General features: G+C 44.6%; 1 long non-coding RNA gene across 2 annotated transcripts in view; it reads left to right on the forward strand.

Moving 5' to 3' along the window:
- Positions 1-21,519, forward strand: part of LOC129385762 (uncharacterized) — a 143,355-nt gene that overhangs the window by 30,117 nt on the left and 91,719 nt on the right. For both annotated transcript variants that reach the window (XR_011895688.1, XR_011895686.1), the window contains exons 3-4: positions 5,720-5,802; positions 9,665-9,748. This is a non-coding gene — a long non-coding RNA (uncharacterized lncRNA). The remainder of the gene's footprint in view (positions 1-5,719; positions 5,803-9,664; positions 9,749-21,519) is intronic.

The following is a 21,519-nucleotide window of genomic DNA, read 5'->3' on the forward strand; positions in this document are numbered from 1 at the left end:
ACGCTGCACACCTAGCTGTGCCTCAGTTGTCTGTAGTAGTAAATCAATATATCAAAATTTGGTATACACAACAATGCAGAAAAGCGAAAAAAAAACAACAAAGCTTGGGGAATATTTCGCAGATACCCAATGGCAGAAAAATTTAGGTTATAAAAAAATCGAGAGCGAAAGCTCGATATATCCGGCGAAGGGCGGAAAAGTATTCACAGCAAATCTATGTCTTCTATAAACAGCTCAACCACGTCAAAACAAATGTGGGAGAAAGCACGAAAGCTAAATAACAGCTATTCCCCATTTACAGTTCCGTTTCTCACACCATAGAAGAGCAGGCAGACACATTGGTTGAATATTTCTCGGTAGTTTCCAGTTCATCAAACTTACAGAAACAATTTTAATATTCAAAAATGCAGCTGAGAAAAAAAGACTACCAATAAACGGCAGTAGAAATGAACAATGCAATACTTTAATTAAAGTTCAAGAAATCGACAGAGTGCTGTCCGCTGAAAACAAACAGCACTTGACCCCGATAATATACGTTACCAAATGCTAAGCCATGTCTCCGAGCATGTCGCAAAAGCCATGTTAACATTTTTTTAAAAGTTTGGGTATCGGGGAAGATACCCGATGCATGGAAGAAAGCTATTATCGTTCTATTTTTGAAACTTACCCTTACTTACCCTTACCAGTCGTCTTGCGAAGTCCTTTGAAAATGTCCTGAATGCTACATTAACCTTCGTGCTAGAAACCCGTGAGCTTCTCGATCTTTATCAATGTGGTTTTAAAGAAGCATCCTCCACTAATGACCGTTTACTTCGTCTTGAAAACACAGTCCGCGAATCATTTATACAGAAACAATACTGCCTTGCTTTCTTTTTCAATATAGCAAAGGAATAAAACGACGGAAACGGAGTTAATTGGTAAGAATTCATTATGAAAAAAGGTAAAGCGTGCAGACAGGACACAAGAGAAGTGGACAACACAAACGCCACTATCAACTGAAGGGAGCACTTCTGCGAAAACAAGAAAGAAGACAAAAAATTCATCTGCGCAAGCTCTGAAATGGTATCACCAGGTGTCAGTCAAAACGGCGCGGTGTCAAACTGGGCGGTGTATCAATCAGAGGCTAACGGAACATAAAAAGTCGTTAACCGGTGGATCGTCTTCTAATCTTACCCTAGATTGCCAAGATTGTAACTGCACACCAGAGTTAGATGAATGCGCAGTATTGTACAGGCACAAGAATGAAGACACGCGTCTGATGGTAGAGGCATGGCATATCTATAATGGTGGAAGTGCGTGCATGAATCAGCCTTTGATTACTTTACATAAGGAAGAGATTAAGTGCCTTAACAGCTATCTCTACGTAGACTGGCACATGCACCCGACTGACACGTGGTGATACCATTATAGAGATTGCGCAGATGAGTTTTGTGTCTTCTTTCTTCTTTTCGTCTAATTTGCTCCCTTCAGTTCATAGTCGGCGTTCGTGTTGTCTACGTCTCTTCTCTTCTGTCCTGTCTGCACGCCTTACCTTTTTGCACAGAGAAGGCATTAGACACAACTTTGAGGTTCGGGATTCTTAAAGACCTCGCCGATCTTGGCATTCACGGCAGGTTGTTGAACTGCATAAAAGCCTTTTTGTGCAACCGTTCGTTCTATGTCCGCCTAGGCTCAACCCTGACGAAAAGTTTCGTTCAGGAAAATACACCTGATGGGTGTACTTTAAGCACAACACTCTTTGTTATAAAAATGAATTCTAGTAGCAAAATAATCAAAAAATTCATTATGTATTCAGTGTACGTCGACTACCTTCAGATAGCCTGCACGTCATCAAACATATCAACATGCGAAAGACAGGTAGAGTAACAATAAATAAACTAGCAACATGGGCAGACAGAAATGGTTTCCGCTTTTCTCCATGGAAAGCAGTGGCCATTCTCTTCTCACTCAAACGAGGTGTACAGACAGAGCACACCCTACACCTGAACGAAGCCGAATTAACTGTCGAAAATGAGCACGAATTTCTAGGCATAATTTTTGACAAAAAACTCACCTTCTTTCCTCACATCAACGCGCTGAAAAAGAAAGCATCTCGATCTCTGAACTTACTCAAAGTCCTTTCACGCAAACACTGAGGTTTTGATATGGTATATCTCCTATACATTTGCCATATTGTTATACGCTTCTGCTTAGACTATGCTAAGTGTATGGCTCAGCAAAAAAAGTCGTATTTGAACCACCTGGACCCAGTAGATAATTTAGGTTTACGTCTTTCAACTGGTGAAAGCAGGACGTCGCCTATAGGCATTCTGTATGTAGAAACCAATTAACCACCCCTTTCAGACAGAAGAGCCATGCTTACGTGCTCATACGTCCTAAAAATTCCTTCACTGCCGAAATACATCTGTTACCTAATAGTTACAAGGTGTCCATCACGAAGACTATTTACCAACAAACCCCAAGCAATAAGACCACTCCTCCTCCGTTTTGAGGAGAGATGCCATGAATTAGCCAGAACGAACACACTGCCTCAGATAGTCCCGAAACCCGATCCGCTCCCACCTTGGTATTACCAGCCTTCCGTGTGCGACTTCACATTAACACATCTTCAAAAAAACACCACATGAACACATACTACATGAATGTTTAGCACTAAAGGAAAAAATACGCGGAATACACAGTGCTTTTTACTCATGGTGCGAAATCAGCAGGATAAGTTGGCACAGCCGCGATACAAACATTTGGGAAAACACGGTACACCGAACTCAGTGTGCATCCATTTTAACTGCAGAGTGTTAACCAATCTCTCTAGCTGTAGAAAAAGATATAAATGAAAACATTGAAAACAGCACTATTTACACAGATTCACTACGCTTACTAATAGCACTTCACCCTAAAAATACAATTACACCATTATTCGGAGACATCCTACATAACATGAGAAGGACCACAAGACAAGGACGCAACATAAAATTTTGCTGCGGGCCGAGTCACCTCCGAATCGGTGGTAACGAAAACGCAGATGAATGTGCAGCGAAAGCTCGACATAAAGCAATCATCAAAGTATGAATTGCCTAAAGATACTGTATGAAATGAGTGCACCCTCAACTAAGAAATAAATTGCAGACTACATGGAACAATGAAGTAACAAATAAACTACGCCTAGTAATAAACCTGTGATAAAAGAATGGAAGTCGTGCTCACACAGAGAATGCTTCATCGAAGTCATTTTAAGTCACCTTCGCATCGTACGCACGCACCTTAGACACAACTTCCTTTTGACAAAAGAGAAGCCTCGCTGTGAAAAATGCGGGAATGAACTTACTGTAAACCACATCTTATTATCACACGTGCAACTCGAAACACTGAGGAAAAAATACTTTACTTCGTTTTATATTCAACATATTCTCATTCGCCCAGCATTGATTTTAGGCGACTACGCACTTCTCGATATCACACATGTTATTAGCTTTTCAAGAGAAGCAGGTATCTTTGAAAAACTATAAATGGTCCGACCCACAACTTGATATTATGATACACCTCACCCCGCTTCTCATATCGGAGAAGAAAATTGAGGTCTTCAGTTCGTTAGGATCCTCGGAATCCTTCCCCCGACAAGGATCGTCGCTGAGGGGACCCAACTTTTTAAAAGAAATTTTAGCTTGTGTTTGGCGCATGATAGCCTGAGTTGGGGCGCTATAACGTAAAACTATTCCAAACTTTTCTATTCCAATTCTGCTATCAGCCCTCCGCGATTGGTCAAAAACTTTTTTCGACCACCCCCAACTTCACCTGTCTGTCACGCGACGTCACGAAAACCGCAATACCTCCCCATCTGATATGATGTGTACACACTGATTATGCATGATTTGACAGAAAAAAGAAAAACAGTTATTTCTGATTCGAACCCTCTTCGCCATTAGCCCTCGGCTATTGGTAAAAAGTTTACGGGCTGCACCCACTTCACCTGCCTGTCACGCGACGTCACAAAACCGCACGAACTCACCGCGTCAAAGTGACGTGTACGCGATAAAGATGCATTAATATGCCGAACAAAACTGAATTTTTTTCGGAATAGCCGCAGGCTGCCCCGTTCCGAAAGGAATAAAAGATAGCTGCCGCCCATCGCTGAGACGCTGGCTACTCGCACCTGCCGAAGAGCATGGGTGTATTTGCGCATAATAAAGCTTCTTGCGTGACGGTGTAACGTTTTCAAGCACTTTCGGCACGTTTACTACCTCATTCTGCCAACTTTTCTTTGCTGAGGGTGAGTTTTAGCGTCATTTTTAAGCTTCCGTTGCATGCCACCGCGATTTTCGACCAGCCACCACAAGCTAAGTAAGGGAAAGCCGACCAATCGCAGACGCCGGCGCCACCCTCTTCATCCGGTTATCGATTTTCAGTGCACTGGCTCTGCCCCGGTGAATCCTTCTCCACTTGAGCGTTCTCCTCGCCTCTTGTCAGCCAATTAGACACGACAAGCAACTCAGTGTAGGCAATGTTATTCGTTTTTCAAGCAAGCAAAAGTGACCTCCTATAAACGAGGAGAGAGTTTGATTGGTCTGTTCAGACAACCCTGTGGGTGACCGCCCGGTGCTTGCGTCGGTGGTTACGCAAATTTGACGTCAGGAAATTGGAATAGAAACATATTGGAATAGTTTGGAATAGTTTGGAAACATATTGGAATAGACCTAATTGGCACATATGCCATAGAATAATATCTGTCAGAGGTGATGCGTGAAATAATTTGCAGTACAGAGAAAGCGGTGTGACATTGTGGTGTGAACAATGCTGAAGACATTTATTTGTGCTTTTAGTTTCGGTGAGCTACAAGGGCAGATCAGTATTTCAGATTGTGTGTGATCAATGCGCAGTATGGTGAAAGTTTAACACATTGCAGCGATAATTTGTTAGTGCGGCGAAGGAAACAGACTATATGATTAGCTTCATTCGTTATGTTGCCTATGTGTGTAGACAAAGCGAGATCAGAGCAAAATATAATAGTAAGATATGGGTAATTAAGGTTCAATTCCTCTTACCGTAAAGAATTCTTGCTTCCTTTGCCTTCTTGAACTTGGTAAATAAAATATTATGCCGGCGTCTTTCACATTCTGATTACTCAACCCGGCAAGATACTAAATGGATAACATATTCTCGGGGAGCCATGTCCGTGAAAGATAAAAGATGTTAAATGAAATATCTGTTTCTCCTTTTTGCTATCGAAACAAGAAGTGCCAACCCGAACGTTAAACAGGAATTTGCAATATCACTGTCAATGTTGCATTTGGTCATTTTTACAGTGAATACGGACTCATGTAGCTCCAGAAACATATGTGTTAGTTAATGCAATTGGAGCAGTGACATGCGCGTCGTCAAGCGAATTTAGGCATCCGTGTAATCCTGAAACAAATGACGTTTGGGCATTTGGAAGACGTTAGAAAATCGATAACAGCAGAAGGTTTAAATGTCTTTTCAAGAAATAAATGATACTTCGAAGCGTAGGGAACTTGAATTACGCTGCATAATTATTCGAAGAGAGCGGTCATGAACACAGCACCGCCAGGACTACTTGCACGTTCTCAAGAAGAGATGTCAAATCTAGGAGCGTACTATGCAAACTCATTGTCAGACATCACCCAGTTTAATCACCTTTAAGTCAAGTGACAGTCAGACGGCATGAAGACTAGCTTTGTCTCAATCTCAGAAATGTTTATTTCAGGGAACGCAGACTATATATTGCAAGACTGTCAAATGGTGAAAGAGGACATCATGGACCAATAATGTATCTTACTGGAACAGAAGGTAAACTCCAGTCTCGCCCTTCACAAGCATGTTTACGCCGTTGACGGCAGTTGCGCGTTGGCGTATTTGTGCAGTTAGGCGCAATGTTTTTGTCATGATGTAGTGGAGGTGAAGAACCAGACAGTGAAGAAGCTATGGGAAATAAATCTAGCTCTATATTTGGCGAATCAGCGCACATAAAGCCACGCAACTCTCGAAGCGCAATCATAGTGTGCTTCGAGTGAGTCTGATATACCAGTAAATTGTGTCCTCTGTTGCATATACAACGAACATATCACTTTCTTCAAGATTAAAAGGAGCTTTCCTGTATTACAAGGTGTGCATAAGCATTTACGTCACAGGCGAAATAAGAATACAGAACGGGTTTTTGCTGCAGAAGCCACGACAGTATTAACAATATAAGTACATGCGTCCAATGCAAGCCGACCTATAGGTATCAGTAATACTGTAATGAAACATGTTGACAGTGTCTAAGAAAAAATGTGCGGGGGATAATGTCTCACTTTAAATATGTCATCGTTCAGAAATCTTATTTATTATATTTATCTTTTTTTTTTTCATTGTGCCTCCGTATACCTGTGACCTGTTACAAATGGTACAGCCACAGGGTCATTTCAGTCCAGTTAAGCTCAACTTTATGCCTTCGGTCAAAAGTGCTGTCGCGTCGCGGAAGGTGAATTTGAATTTACTCGTCCCGCGCTCCTACCTTCGTGAAAAACGTAATCGAGAAAATCATGTGCGCGACGCGGACATTGGGACTAAGGCCAGTTTCTTGATACGTATTGACTTCACCTGGTTGGGCTTATAAAGCAATGTGCGCACTTTAGCATATATGATATAGACTAGATACCGTCGAATATGCCGCACGGAAAGTCTTTCTGTACGCCAAATATGACGCATGCGCACTCTTCAGTGACTACAGTATTATCGTACCTACGGTTCTGTAACACGACACTATCCGCCGTGGTTGCTCAGTGGCTATGGTTTTCGACTACTGAGCACGAAGTCGGGGGATCGAATCCCGGCCACGGCGGCCGCATTGCGATGGCGGCGAACTGCGAAAACACCGGGGTGCTTAGATTTAGGTGCACGTTAAAGACCCCCAAGTGGTAGAAATTTCCGGAGTCCTTCACTACGGCGTGCCTCATAATCGGAAAGGGGTTTTGGCACGTAAAACCTCATAACTTAATTTTAACACGACACTGCTAATGCTAGCCAAGGCAACAGCCGAGCACGAAAGAACACAGTATATAACTGTCAAATTAAAGTACAGAAAATTAAGTACAGAAATGAACTACGCGCATCGTGGGGAAGCAGCATGCTGTTCAATAGTTCCATTATTTTATGGTACATTAGCATTCTGAAGGTAATTCAAGCACTTTCCCGGGGTTGGGCGTCTATGTATCTGATTGTTTTCCCACCTACCTGAGTCTCTGGATAGTCCATTGGCTAGCTCAGTGGACTACTGCGCTGAGGAAGCATGGTTTGAAACGAACCGTAGGACTAAGTTGGGTCGCTGAGCATGTGGCAGTGCGTAAGTATGTGCCGCCCTTCAACGAACATCGTTCCCACTGACATGGGTCACTGAAGATGCGGGACTGTGTAGGCACCACTGTTCAAGGGCACTCTTCGGAGCCAACTTGAAACACTGGATATGTGGCAGTCGGTCCACGCTCGTGTTCAGTTAAACTCTTTCATCCAATTTTCCATTACAGGGTATGTGCCATGATGTGTGTGCTCCTCTATGAACCTCTTTCACGCCAACTTGGGTACCTAGCTAAGTGTCATTAGTATGTGCCACTCAGCCATTACAAAAGAATTCCCTTGAATATCTCTTATTCATGTTTGAAATTAGACTGAAGTGCACATCAGACGAGGGGACACAGGGAAGTCGAAAGGGCGGCACTTGACTCAAGTGAATTTAGTGACGCACTTGCCCATCTACATTGCTGTCTGTCATATGTGCGCTTCAATCTCATTTCAAACATGAAAATCAACCAACTAGCCCAACTGCTGATCTTATTACGATATCTCTGATGCTGAGCTGAATCGAGCCCACACCACAAGGTTCCATAAAGAAAGCAACCCGACATTTAATCCGGCTGCTGTACAAATGCAGTGGTTATGTCGCGTGTCTCAAAGTACGTATTTCAGGCCAACGCCTTAGTGAGTTGACCATGAATTCAATGGCTAAATTCCGCTCTTCAATGAGCTTCTCACCAACCTGGGTCACTGACTATGCGATACTGGGTATGCGGAAAGCGAGGAAACAATTCTGAGAATTGGTAGGCAGTGGCCCGCCACGGTTCTCGTCCCGGACGCTAGGCGCACGTTATTGGACAGCGCCACTTAATGGCGCAGCGTGCCCTAAATGAAGCGTGAGGGAGGAGCCCTGTTATCGCATGCCTCTTTTCCAACCATTCGCATGCGCCGGTGCGCCTAGCATCTAGGAGGAGGTCATGCGCAGGCTTTGCGGTACAGGGTACCAAAATTTCTTAGGAAAGCGAAGAAAAGGGGTAACGCTAGAACACACGCCTCACACATCACTCGTTTCAACGGTAGGGATATGTAGAGTTGCTACATTACCGCCGTATTGCAAATTATGTTGATTTAGAGCTAAACGCATTACCGTCGACAGTCATCACGAGATGGATTCTGCCGGATTTTACTGCAAAAGTAATGTATGGACACTACAGGTGCATGTTCGCTGTCCATGGCGGCGTCATCATAGGTGCCTGCGTCGCCGTGATGTTCCGTATTATGTCTAAGTGCGATAACACCAAGACCGCACGCCATATGCTTTAGGTGCGAGTGAGAGCGTTAGATGGTGTGGAGATAATCGTGGCTTGATCTCGCGCGCGCAGAACAGGAAGGTGGAAAGGAAGCACCCCATCTTCTACCGCGAGCAAGGCACTAAGGGGGTTACTTCAGCGGCGTCTGCGTATGGCTCGGCTAAGGATGGCCGCGCGGGCCCTTTCTTAAAGCTAACTGCTAGGAGTATAGACTCAAGATGTGCGGAGCGCTCACACCTTTGTGTGCGCTCTGCTCTTGCCACTTAGTTTGCGCTGAAGCAAATGCAGCACGAAGGTCAATTTGCTCGCCGCTGCTGCCGCTCTTTCTCACGCCAACGTTTTGACAGCGAGTGTCCGCACTCATCAAGTCAGCTGTGTATATCTGTGCATGTGCGCGCGCGCTAGCATGCTTGTTAATTTGTCAATGAGCGAACGTTTATGATTTGATACGGCCGATAACACTACTATCCTTAATTCGCATAGATGTCTACTATTTTTCTATAGGAATAGAAAGATTGGCCTTTCGGGTGAAACTGACGTTTTTTTGCTTTGTGAGTGTTTAATAATATTTTGTTTCCATAAATAGTCATGGCAAGCCAAGCCCCAAGCCACCCACAAGGAAGAATGTCATAGTACTAAAGTGATTGGTTCCATCGTATGATTCCCAAAGCTGACCTTCTCAGGTCGCATGACTGGGTCATCCGCTGGCGCGCGATCGTGGATCGTTGTTCGGAGCGCGCGTTCGATAGCGCCGCGCGCGATTGGCCTAGGCGGCGCCGACTTCGCACGGCTGATGAAGTTCCGTGGCTCAGACAAATCGCAGACGTTGCAGCCAAACGCGCGCTCCGGACGATGATCCCCGATCGCGGCCCTGTTGGCCAGTTTACGACACAGGCTTCCGAAGGGTTTTAAAAATGTCGACAACTTATGGGTTTGTGGTGTCATGAATAGTAAGGCAGGGACCACACGAAAACAATAAGTCAGTAACAATGAAAACAACAGCTAGAAACGCGAAAAATGCTTCATTGTCGCTAAGCAAATCGTTATAACACTTTTTTTTTCTCCATTAGGAATACGACCACCAACCACAGCCTACACCTTGATTTTCTGGGACCCTCTCGAGCACTGTGCAGTATTTGAACAGACAGACAGTGGTAAGACATATACAATAGTATTAAAATCAACCTAATGCTTGTTTGTTTATGTTTATCATCACAGGCTGATGCAACATTTAAATTCGCCATTTAATATCCCATGTATATTGTACCCGCAGCATCACTCAGCATATTTAGATACGCAGTTAAACGGCACTGAGAAATGGCTTCATCACAGAGGTGAAGGACTGATGCGCTGGCAAAACATGATCTATCTATAACACTGAATTTGTTTCAAAACAGTTAGTTTTACTGCAATGAAGTGACATAAACTTGTAGGGAAAAGCACGTAACCGACACCTGGGAACATGTCAGGATAATGATAATATACTGCATCATCTTTGCCATCATCATTGCCATCTTTGCCGTTGCCAATAGATATTTAGCCTGCTTGATTTATTCAGGTATGCAGCATATGTCTTTTGGTCCGACCATTTTTGTATACATCTCCACAATTGTTTTTTAAACTTATCTGTGTACATATTATTGGATGTTATGCTTGTAACGGATCCCGTCGTATCCACCTCTCCGCTGCTTTTTTTTTTTCAACCAATAATATAAACGTCTCTTGCTTACCTTGACTGGTGACAGCTTGATGCGTCCGTCTACTTTGAACCCAAACGCTTCTGGAAGGTGAACAAAATCTACGAGCCTCACTCGGTGAGTTCATCCGAGTTCCATTAGGATGTGCTGAGTTGTGTCAGCATTATTGTTGCAGCGTAGGCATTTCCAGATCTTTTCTGAAATAATTCCTACGTTATGTTTTGTCTCCTGAGACAACCAGCTTAATTCTCAAATAGCAAGGGACTTCCTTTAGTGTTACTGTAGATATTTTTCCGTGGAGAATTACTATACCACGCCACTTACCACTATGGGTCTGCGGCTTATTTGGTGTCGAGTCCCGCGGTAGTGTGTGCGCGCATCCACATACTATCCGCCAGCATTTTCACTTTCCGACTCGCCCAGCTGTCTTTGTATGTGCTCTTCACGATCTAGATTGTGCCACCCACTAAGCATGGCATATCGATGGTAGTGTTTCATCACCATTGACGCAGCCTTATCTCTCGCCGCAGACATGCAGTGATCAAGGCAGCAACTATGACAAGATGATTTTACCTGAAGCGTCTTCACCGAAAAAAACAGAATACCTTGCTTTACTGCTTTTGCAAACCAGCTGTCCCTCCCTCTTCGTTTGCCCTTGTCAGTATTATAGGGTTTTTCAAAGGTGTCAAGCTTTCCTTCGGTATTTCGATGCCAAACGTTATTTGCCTACTTCCCCGCGATATTGGCTCATGTATTCGTCTTTGCAGTGATGGTTCTCATTGGAGTCGTTGGTTAATATTTTGGCGAATCGACGCTGTTATTGGAGGCGATTCGGTCACTTTCACTGAGATCCGCCTTGGTAGCCTGGTGGCTATGGAGTGGGACTTTAGGGCCCAAGGTTGCGGTTTCAGTCATGGCCATTCAACTAATATACTCCCTAAATAAGCTGGAATTGCGAAGATTCTTTTCCCTCTTGCCTGGTAGGTCATGCTTCTGAAAAAAAAGTTACAAAAAATTCAACGACGATTACGATACTCTCGAACGCAACATTTGAGCGCCGCTGCATACTTGTCTTCATTTCGCGATATATTGGCTGGCGCAAACAATATGACTCGTGCGGTACGTTGTGAACGGAGTGACGTGTGTCGCGAATGCTTTGCTAACAAGTAGATTGCGAGCAGCAGCAGGTGGATGACGCGTGAGCGCGATTCACAACAGCTGCCTACGATAAACCTACCAGACGACGCGTGCTATTCTGGCGCCATCTCATAGCCGTCGTCGCCGCACCCTCCTGTCCGCTTGTTCGTTCGCTCGGTTACGTGCTACTCCGCTCGGTTACGCCGTTGACGCCGACGCAGGAACGAGCGCGTAGGAGCGGCATTCTAAAACATTCGCAAACGATGACCATTGAAAGAAGCGCGAACGGGACCAAATCAAGCAAACCAAACAAGCACGAGCGAGAGGTGGCGCGAGCAGGTGATAGTACGAAACAAGCGGTCCGCCTGAGACCAGATACGACTATATGCATCGAGCAGTCGGGCGGGTTAGCACGTAACCAGTCTTCCACGCGCACGTTGTTGTAGCGGCACGAGCCGCTACAACAAAGACGAAAGACCGGAAGCGTCTCTAGTCCAACCCACCGCCAGCCAAAAGAGCCCCATCTTTACTTCCGCAGCAGTTTAAGTCGGACCAGGGTGACGGCAGCTGCACGTGGTTCCATACGTGCGTCTGGCAGAGTGACTTCGCGCGTCCTGCCGGGAGCCTGCTTTCAGCCGCACGGAAATAAATTCCAGCACATCCCCACTTTTGCAAAATAAAACAGTAGTTTTGACGCGTGGCATTTAGAACACCCGCACATGAACGAAAAGCAAGAACCCAATAAGCCAGTTACGAAAGCTAGAATACTTGTACAAAATGAAGGATAATAAGATTAGGAAAGCAGAAAGGTGCAAATACTTGGGGATAACTTTAACTTCACGTCTATCCTGGGTGCCTCACATAGACAATATAACCTCTGAAACTCGAAAAAGATTCGGATTTCTAAAGTTTAAATTTGGTGACTCCACATCCTCATTAAGATTAAAAGCCTATAAAATGTACGTTAGTCCTCTCATAGAATATTCGAGTATTGTTCGGGATCCTCACACAGTGGTAGGTATTGAAAAACTAGAAAGAATTCGAAGGGTAGCCTCGTGCTTCATTTCTAAGCGCTTCAAACGACGTGATTCCCCAACGACTATGCTGGAAACCGCAAACGTGGAACTACTAAGTGATCGAAGAAAAACTGCCAGATTAAATTTCTTTCGCCAGCTTTATTACGGGGAACTAGAAATACAACCACGCGACTATATTATTAAGGACACAACTTGAATTTCCCGCCACAAACACAGCGAGTATTTAAAACCGATCTTTGCACGAACAAAGCTTTTTAAAGACTCATTTTGTCCGAAAACAATCAATAATTGGAATACCCTGCCTGGAAACTGCCAATGGTTCCAACCACCCACTCGATGTATCTTGTTGACCGTATCCCTTCTGTATATTTGTATGTTCGCTTTTTTGTGTTTGCTACAGTAGCCCCCTCCTGCTTGAACAGATGTCCACCGTATTGCGTAAGTAAAAAAAAAAACCTCAGTGCTAATCGAATTTGAACAAAACCTTATTGATCAATCCCGTAGCGAACTTATCGGTTAACTACTCTACCAGACTAGGTCACGGCTACTGAAGCAGAAGGTACTAAAGTAGAAATCATAGCCCCTAAAGCTAAAGGCAACGAAGCTGTTAAGTTAGCGGGTGACTCCCTTTGCGTAGAAACCAATTCGGCTGAGTCGCTTTCATTTGGAAACACGTAGCTGCCTTCGGCCTCTCCCCGTTTTGGCAATTGGCTCAGCATTCGTCGGTTAAACTGCAGCGTAACTCCTTTGCGGGTGCGTCTAATGTATGACCGCGGTGTAGCGGCTGTCCCTAGCACCGTTGCTCTGGTATTCATGTTCGTTACCCAAACGAAATCACCTGCTCAAAGTTTTATTCAATTCCCGGATTCTGTGGCGCCTGTTGCAGGACCGTGCTTGTAAGTTGTTGTTGACACTTCCTTTGGCTTTAAGTTTAGGCAATGGTGGCTGCACAAGACCACGCAGCTCCAGCGCCATTGGAACTATTGTCCTATAACAACGGCCCAGTAGAATTTCAGCCGGACTAGAGCCAAGAATGCCCGGTGTCGCCTTGTAGGCGAGCAGAGCATTGTACGGGTCCCTGAATTTAAGAATCAGGCGCTTCATTCTTTGCATCATACGTTCTCCTTCACCATTAGCCTTAGGATGCGTAGGGATAGTATTGACGTGGCCAAAGCCATAATCATATTCAAATTCTGTACATGAAAAATGTGGTCTATTGTCTGTCTCTATGGTCTCCGGAATTCCATAAGTTCAAAAATGCTTTTTATTCTTTCTATTCTTATTCTTGTTGAAGGAAGGAGGGCTACTTCCGGATACCTTGACAGGTAGTCGACCATGACAAGATAATGACAATTGTTAATAAAGCACATGTCAACCCCAACACTTTCTCACGTGAAACTTTGCCTTGGGGTTGAAATCAATTGCTTCGAGTTCTGGGTGAGAAAGCGTGCACAAGTAACACATTCTTTCACTTGCCGCGCAAATTGTTCTCTGAGGCCTGGCCACCAGGCCAATTCTTTTGCCAAGGTTCTAGTTCTTGAGATGCCCAGATGTCTATAATGTAGCTTTTTGATTACTTCTTTTCTTAGGCACTGAGCTACCACCAATCTGGTCCACTTTAGCGGGATGCCATCGAATTCGGCAATTAGTGCTCGTTCCTGCGAGTGCGTAATTGAGCAACAAGGAACCTTTGATTTTTCGGGCGAGCTTTGGCGACACAACTTAAGGAAGACTTGACAAGCGACGCCCGTCTTTAGCGCGTCGCGTATTCCGTTAACAAAATGTCGCCCATTTGAAGCTCTTTAACACATGTTTTTACGAAAGACGACACTTCCGAAACGGTCAGTTGACAGGCAAATTTATATGCTTTCGTCGGTGCTCGTGAAGGAGCGTGGGCCGTTATAAAGCTCTCAGCGAGAACGTAAACAATTTGAAAGTGATACCTCATCCGCCGCATACTGAAGCGCTGAACCTTTGGCGACAACACATCAATAGGCATTTTAGCACGCAACGAAAGAATAGGTCTGTTTCAAGCATTACCGCAATACCTGTTATTCATTCAACGAATCTTTCGGTAGCCCATGCTAAAGTTAGTGCCTCCTTTTCCACTTGCGCATAGCGCTGCTCTGTTTTGGCCACTGATCTTAAGCCATCTCTATACGCCAGCACTCGCCATTACGTCATTTCTGGAAAAGAATGGCATTTTAGACCATAAGACGAGGCGTCTGCCGAAAGAATCACGGGAAAGCGTGGGTTGTACATAACCATGAACTTTGTTGAGCAGATAAGAGAGTTCAAGCTTTCCAAAGCCATGTTCTGAGCAGGACCCCAAGCCCAGTCAGTCTCTTTGTGTGAAAGCGCCCGTAGTGGAGCAGCGGTTTGCGCCAAGTACGGCAAAAAACGGCCGAGGTTGTGGGTCATACCATGAACACTGCGTAATTCGATATATTAGAGGGTGGCTTCCGCTTGGTTTGGCCCGGATCCGGCTGTATGCCCTCCTGGCTTAGTGAGTGGTCCAGAAAGCTTATGCTTCGAACACCGAATACACCGTTTTCTTTGTTTAGGGCAACGTTAGATGGGCCAACTTAGCTAAGACGTTCAATAATCTAGATGCATGTTGCGCTTGTATTTATTTATTTACTTATTTATTTATTTATTTATCCACATTTCCTGCAGCACTGTGAAGGCGTAATTACGGGGAGGATACAAATATACAACTTTCAAAGATGGTCATACAGCATGCGGCATGGGCTCCACCTCTGGAAAAAATAAATGAAAGGGATCACGAATGTGAAATCACATCAGTCATTGTAGAAAAATAAGAAAAGCGAATTACGAAGAGCGGGTAACAGTAGCTAAGTGCATTAAGTACATCAGCATTCTTGTTGCCATATATAAAAATATTGTCCATTAGGTTAACGAAGCCAGGAAGGCCTGTCAGGATTTCAGACGTCGTTTTTTTTTAAAGTACTCTGGAGCTGATGTACTCCTAAACTTCAACCTAGTGAAACTGTACCGCCCAAACGGCGTAATGAACATGGTGAGCTCTTCTGAGGCCTTGCTAAGTCGCATCTGATGAAAGCCGGAATTTGCGTCCAATTTGGAAAACCATTCTGCACCGGCAAATGAGCCCAGCGCTTGATCGACAGTAGGCAATGTGTATCCTTCTCCTAAGACAAACTTGTTCAATTGCGTGGGGTCTACACAGATCCTCACGTCTCTGGAATGACTTTGTGCATGCACAATGCCGGCACACCACTCTGTTGGCTCTTCAACTTTAGGAATGACTCCCATTTGTTCCATCTTATCGAGTTCTCGTTTTACAGGCTCCTGAAGCGGTATAGGAATACTGCGTGGAGCGCTTATTGCAAATGGAGCAGCGTCGGGTTTAAGCCTTCTGGTATACTCCCCGGGCATAATGCCTAAGTTGTTAAATATCTGAGGGCATCGGCGATAGACCGGAGGTGTCTGTAGTCCAACCTGCCGCCAGACAAAAGAGCCCCATCTTTATTTCCACAGCAGTTTAAGTAGAACCAGCGTGACGTCAGCGACGGGTGGTTCTAATCACGCGTCAGGCACGATGAATCGGCGCGTCATGCGGGAGTGAACTTGCAGCCACACGGAAGGGCCGTTGTATGGTCTCCGCGTTGGCGGTGCTGCTTTTGCTGTTTCATCTTTTGCTTTGTTCGTTCGCTCGGTTACGCCGCGGACGTCGACTCTCACCAGAGTAATGGGCACCTAAGAGCTGTGCTGGCGGCGCTCTATGAAACCAAGCCTCGTGACATTGCAAGGGTTATGTTGATGCGCCAGGAGGAGACGCTATGATACTCCTATACGCTCGAGGAGCGGCCATTTTTCTCGGCAGACGCAAAAGGGATCGAGCACGAGTTGTGTTTGCCATCGAAGTATGTGTTGTTCTAAGAGCGGTCATTTTCAGCAGCTTTCTTCTTGTAGTGACAGTTTCTTTTTGTTGTGTCTGTGTGGTTGTTGACGCATTAGGTGTCAGCAGCGAAACAATTCTCAAAAATTCACCCTATTTCGTTCAAGATACGAGAGCCAGCACACTATAGCGTGCGGCTACAGCGCTCCGGCAGGACAATAATTGGCAGACAAAGTAGCTTTATTTTGCATATTTATTAGCAACTACTGCACCAGTAAGAGATACAACAGACAAAATAATATTACAGAGCTGAGTATCTCGTAGCGACAGTACAAACCACAGATATTATAGTCACAACAACACATTAGAAACCTTCTAATAATTTCTGAGTAGCAAAAACCATTTTCTTTTCCTTTGGATGTGAAAACCCTACGAAAGCAAACCGTTTGTCGGAAGATTTATTTGCGATCACTTATGCAAAGAATTATAAGAAAGACGGGTAAATGCTGTAGACAGCACATACCCAGACAAAGAAGAGGCAGTGATTCACGGGAGGTTGAGCTGGCTGTGCTGGGGCTGTGATCAAATAATAGTGTAGAAAATAATTTATAATTTACACAGAAAACAATTGCTGCAACAAACTGCAGCTCTGTTTTCACATAACAGTGCTTTCATTTAGGCCAGATTTCATTATGTTTTGTAATGGGATTTGTGCGAAAAATCTGGTACAATAATGTAGCCAGCCACCTTCTTATTTTAGCTGCTACTATATTCAAGTAAGAGGATTACTAACACTGGGGCCCTATAACGTCAAACTATTCTAATATGTTTTATTTCAATTTCCTGTCGTCAAATTCGCCTAAGAGCCGACGCAAGCATCGCGCGGCGATCGGCAGTATTGCCTGAGCAGCCCAGTCAAACTCTCTCCTGCTTTGTAGGAGGTGACTTTCATGTGTTTTCAATATAATTGACGTTGCCTACATTGAGCGGTTTTTTGTTTGCAATTGGTTGCCAGGAGGCGAGGAACACGCTCAAGGGTAGAGCGTTTCGATGGGGCCGAGGTAGCGCACTGAATATAGACAAACGAATGAATAGGGTTGTGCAGGAATCTGCGATTGGTTTGCTTTCCCTTACTTAGTTTGCGGTCGTTGGTCAAAAACAGCGGCGGCGTGAAACGGAAGGCCAGCAAAGGCACTCGGAAACGTTACACGGTCACGTAAAAAGTTTTGTTATACGCAACAAAATCCATGCTCTCCGGCAGGTGCGAGTAGCGGGTGCCTGAGCGATGGACGGCAGCCATCTTTTATTCCTTTCGGAACGGAGCAGCCAGTGGCTATTAAGAAAAAAATCAGTTTTGTTTGGCATATTAATGCACATTTAATGCGTACAGGTCATTTTGACGTGGTGAGTTTTCGCGGTTTTGTGACGTCGTGTGCCAGGCAGGTGAAGTGGCTGTAGCCCAACAACTTGTGATCAATGGGAGAGGGCTAATGGCGAAAAGGCGTCGAATCGGAAATATTTTTATTTTCTTCGGTAAGATTATGAATAATCAGTGCGTACACGTCATATCAGGTGAGGAGCTACCGCGCTTTTTGTGACGTCGCCTGACAGACAGGCGAAGTAGCCCAAGAACGTTCTTGACAAAACGAGGAGGGCTGATTTCATAATTGGAATAGAAAAGTTTGCATTAGCTTTACGTTATAGCGCTCCTGCTTCGTCACCGGCGGCCTGGAAGTACTGAACAGTTTCTGGCTGCTAAACCCTTTTCCGTGAATTTCTTTTTGTATTAATAAGATGACACCAGCAGGATTACCTGGTTGAAGTTTTTATTTACTCCCTTTCTTTCTCGTTCTGACGAATGTATAATACAGGAAGAGTAGCTTCCTGAAGTTGTAAGCCACTGGTAAGCTGTCTAAAAATTTCCAGCTGTAGAAAACTTGTGTTATACAAGAGAAAAAAAAAATTGCGCAAACACCACACCGAACACCACCTTCGTACGGAATGCGCGGCAGTCCGACTAGCCGTGATGGTAAGTTCACTCGTTATTAGGGCTATCTGCTCGGCTGCTTAGTTCTCAGTTAACCGCGCACATCGCCGTTGAATATGCGATAAGGAAGAACAGACAAGCAGGCTGTTTTTTGGCGATGCACAATAACTTTCCCTTACTAACGCAAAATGCTTATGGCATCCAAGCAGAAAAAGAGCAGAAAATAGCGCTTGCAGTGCTTGTTCCGCCTGCGCGATAGACCTTGCACAGATTTCCACACATCACGAGCTCCAGGCGGCTTGCATTGCCTAAGCAAGAGCAGGCAAGCACCTCGTCTGCGCAGCACTGATCAAAATGCCTTGAGTAACAATAAAGTCTCAGTTTATTTCTCCACAGACGAACAGCAGTTACTGAGATATAGCAAAGCACAATTGCCGTGAGCGGATTAGCAAGCACTCACTCGACTCTGAAGTTGTGATTTATAGGTAGCTTCAATGCATTTACACACCACAGACCAATGTACTGGGTTTACTGACGACCCTTCTATTCGTCCGTTAGCCGTTTCGATAAGGTAAGCCGCTGTTCACTGCGTAATAATTGCATAAAAGCGTGGTTACCTTTCATTTTATTGGAAGCAAAAAAATGCGGCCTTGCTGTCCCACCCCGTTTTGACCAAACATAGAGCCGCGAAGAACGCCTTGTGGCCTTTCTTCAGTTTTCCTTCCTTTGCTGGAATACTGGCCGATAAAGAAACACAATCTTGCAGCGTACAGTACGTGGGAAACGGCATGCTCATGTACAGAGAGCGCCAGGAGCAGGCGATCAGAATGGAAGTCGAACAGATATCCGCAACAGAGCCAACCATTCGCGCTAGAATGAAGCGACCAAATACAAAAAAAAAAAAATTAACACATAATTCCAAATGCACGCTCCGAAGAGCCATCTCCGATATCGTCCCTGCTTTGTAACATTCACTATCCTATTACATGATATGAGCTTGATCCAGATGTTTCTACAGAAGAATGGAACATTTTGTTAGACTGCCAGAAGGGTGATGCTAAAAATGTGAAGAATTATTGGCCTCTTAGCTTTGTTTTGTTAATGCGTAACCGAGATTCTTTCTAGAAAAACTAAGCCGCACTTGACATCGCAAAACCCTGGAACAGGTTGGTTTCACGAAGGATCATTCAACAATGTGCCAGACATGAAATCATTCATATAAATTAGAAAATTTTAACGTACATTGAACTTCTCTACTGATTCTGACGAAGTGATTATAATTATGTTTAGCAGCTATCAAGAACAAACGTGCAGTCCAACAGGTAGCCTGCTAAATGCGCAACGCATTAATTTTTATAACTGAGTTTTACCTGTATAATACTTCGTGCAGGCGCGACGGGACACCTTGGATTCTAAGGTATACACAATGTTTAACAAAAAAATTAATTCTTTTTCAGGTAAGAAAGCATGCCATATGTACGTGTGGGAGGATCGCCTTTACCAAAGCGTACCGAAATGTGAACATGCATATCAGGCTTGCGCGAAATACATATGCCCTCCATACAAGCGCCACTGCGGGCAAAAGGGAAAATAAATATTTTTTATGCTTCTCTAGGCTTATGGGGGTCGTTCGTGCACGTATGTGGTCTGAGACGGCCATCCGTGCAGAATATCCACATCATACTTTTCTCAGTGGTAAGGGCATCAAAATTACACCTCCAACACCGTAGAGTCAAGAAATACTCAACAGTTTCGAGTTCTCTGTACCAACATTGATCTACCTTTGCCTGCCAATGACCTGTCTGTCTTTCCGGTCGGGAACAGGACCTCCCTGCTGCATTTCGTCCATCCGTAGTCGACAGCCACTGCTCAGGCAACAAAAGCACAGGCTACGGGCCTCTTCAGATCTTGAATGTTTATTCCACGTTCCTCTAAAGTACACACTAGCAAACAACCAGCTGCACACTACGCACTAGGATAACACTCACGAGGATACCTTTGCCTTCTGTGCAATATTCAGACCTCGCGTATGGCGCTAAAATGCAGTCATGATGGACACTTTTCGCAGCGTCGTTCAACCAGAGGAAGTAGTTCAAGATGTTCGCATTAGAAGCAACCGAGCAGAGAGGTACGTTGCAATAAGTCAAAAACAAAAGGCACCAATGCTCTCGCTTAAGGCAGATAAGGCGGATCATGAAAATTACATTGTCGGGAGGAGTAGCTGCGGCACTCGCCGGCTAAGTGCACTGCGAAACGTGACAAGAAGAACGTTAGAAGTGCGAAACATAACCGTATTTCACTGGAACAGGATGCCAAATGAAGCAGTAGTATCATAATTGCAATTGTGTAGTAATGTAAAACAATGAGAAGCCATGTAATAAATGCGGCTTACTCTGTCCATTACATTTGCCGCATTTTGACAGCAGGAATGAAGTCGCTTGTAGTTGCCGGGATTTAAAATTTTTCTGCAGGAGCTCAAAACCAATGCTGCAAAAGAAAAGCCTAAACCAAAGCGACGAAATTTAAGACCTTTCGTTATGCCTGCGATGAGATCTCACTGAACATGAATAAGATTGCGAACAGACATCGTATGTGTGTGGTGTTTTCGCCCCTGTAAAGTTGCCCACACTCTGTCCTTGGATTCGCGATGACAGAAAACGAGGTTTTCAGACGAGGGATGTATACCGCATTGTCAAGCGCCGCGGACACGATAGAGTCCATGAGCGACGTAATAAGAACCATTCAAGCCGCTCGCCCAAACGCACATATAACCATAACGACTGTCGCTCCCCGCCTACAAAACAAACACCGCCCACTAATCTACCAAACTAATGCACTCATGAAGCACAATGAGGAGATTAACAAGCTAAACTCACTAATTTTCAACTTAGAAAACGTCCATAAGAATGTTGACACCATGCACCACGCAGAAATACACGAAGCACCACACGAACACCTAGCTTGGGACGGCTTCCACTTGAACCGCAGTGGAATAGAGCTAGTTTCCCAACACATCAAGTCCTTTATTAAGGACACGTACAGAAAAACTTTTTTAAATTCCACCTCAAATACCACCTCCACCAACTCTGCGGAGCGTGCAACCGCGAACAACACAACTGCGACAGTCACTTCGAGAACACAGGGAATACAGACAGTGGAATGTGAAGCAAGCCACTGCACAAGTGAA

The sequence above is a fragment of the Dermacentor andersoni genome, chromosome 7 (assembly GCF_023375885.2).
Source record: "Dermacentor andersoni chromosome 7, qqDerAnde1_hic_scaffold, whole genome shotgun sequence".
Classification (NCBI taxonomy): Eukaryota; Metazoa; Arthropoda; class Arachnida; order Ixodida; family Ixodidae; genus Dermacentor; species Dermacentor andersoni.